The sequence below is a fragment of the Aotus nancymaae genome, unplaced genomic scaffold (assembly GCF_030222135.1).
Source record: "Aotus nancymaae isolate 86718 unplaced genomic scaffold, 86718_ANA_hifiasm-v0.15.2.pri h1tg000006l, whole genome shotgun sequence".
NCBI classification, from domain to species: Eukaryota; Metazoa; Chordata; class Mammalia; order Primates; family Aotidae; genus Aotus; species Aotus nancymaae.
The window spans coordinates 100,380,836-100,382,635 of record NW_026988417.1 but is presented as its reverse complement, the minus strand read 5'-3'; positions in this window follow the sequence as shown (position 1 = coordinate 100,382,635).

The following is a 1,800-nucleotide window of genomic DNA, read 5'->3' as shown; positions in this document are numbered from 1 at the left end:
TAATTCCTCTGGTGTGGTGTCCATGAGCTCTTGAATTTCTTCGAGATCTGTATCTTGAAACCCTTTTACATCCCCCAATCGTCCACCACTTTTTTTTTTTTTCTAACCACATTCACACTTTTTTACATGATTTTTTTGATTGGCTCTGTCGTAAATCTTGTAAAATCATGCACAACATCTGGACGGAGTTTTCTCCAGCAGGAATTTATTGTTGTGGGCTTGATGGTTTTTATGACTTTTTCCATAACAATGATGGCATCTTCAGCATTGCAATTCTCAGATTTTTATGGTGCACTCAATGGAGGTTCTCTTCCGTCGTATTGAGAGTCCTTTCCATGGAATACTGTTGTGTAAAGAGCTTTTAAGATCCTCACATCCGAGATCTCGGGGCTGAATTAGAGCTATTGGAGGCAAGTAGACCACTTCAGCCTTTTAAATATTGAACTCATAGGGCTCTGCATGCTGGGGGCATTTTCCAATATCCAAAGAATTTTAAAAGGTAGTCCTTTATGGGCAAGATACTTCCTGACTTGAGGGGCAAAGCATCCATGGAACTAATCCAGAAAAAGGTTCTCATTGCTCAGGTCTTCTTGCATAGCCAAAAGACTAGCAGCTGGGGTTTATCTTTTTCCTTCGAGTGTTGGGGTTAGCAGATTCATAGATAAGAGCGGTCCTGGTCATTATCTTGACTGCATCTGCACAAAGCAGTAGAGTTAGCCTATCCTTTTCTGCCTCAAATCCTGTGCTCACTTCTCTTTACTGATAAAAGTCTTTTGTGCCTTTTTTCTCCAGAATAGGGCACTTTAGTCTGCATTATAAACCTGTTCAGGCAGGTATCCTTTCTTCTCAGGGATTTTCTTAACGGCATCTGGAAACCCCTCTGCTGCTTCGTGGTCAGCAGAAATTGTTTCTCCTGTTATCTTGACATTTTTAAAGCCTTTTTCTGAAAGTATTAAACCACACTTTGCCAGCATGAACATCTCTAGGTTTACGTACTTCACCTTCCTTTTGCTTTTCATTGTCATCTAATGATTTTGCTTTTTTATCAGTCATATTAGAATCTGTAAGTGTGTCTTTCTTACAGCAATCCTGAACCCATGTAAAAGCTGCATTTTCAATATGAGACAAAAAGATATTTCACAAAAAGTTCAAGATTTTTGCGACTGATGGTGTAGTTGCGGCTATGGCCTCACAAATTCCATTTCTTTATTTACAATGGTCCTTGCACCAGATTCATTTATCTTGAAATGGTGGCAACCTAAGCTGCAGACCTCAATCTACAATACATAGCAAAGCCGAATTCAATATTTTTTTGTAATGTCATGACTTGACTTCTTGGGAGCACTCCCAGCATCACTAGTGGCACTTTGTATGGGTCCCATGGTGTTACTCGAGCATAGCGATATTTCTGTAAACATGATGAAAAATGCAAGAGAACCATGAGAGATCACTTTTTAACCGTGATCCGCAATATACTGGAGAGAGTACTGGCTGACGCCAAAATGATTAACTTCTCAAGGCGTGTCAAGCGAATACTCGCACCACTTAAGCTCACTGCAACAGCAAGAGGAGGTGGCTGTGAGGTGCTTACAGTAGTACAGTCTGTACTACAGTTAATTTTATGCAGTTATGACTTAGTACTGTATCCTTAGAGTTTGTTTACATTTCTCTCAACTGCAAATGGCACTATGTATGGCCTATAGGTGTTTATGTAAGTTTTGATAAATGTTAACTTTTTATAATATTTGTGTATATTTTATGGTAGAAAATGATGAAATAGACTAATATCTACATATCTTT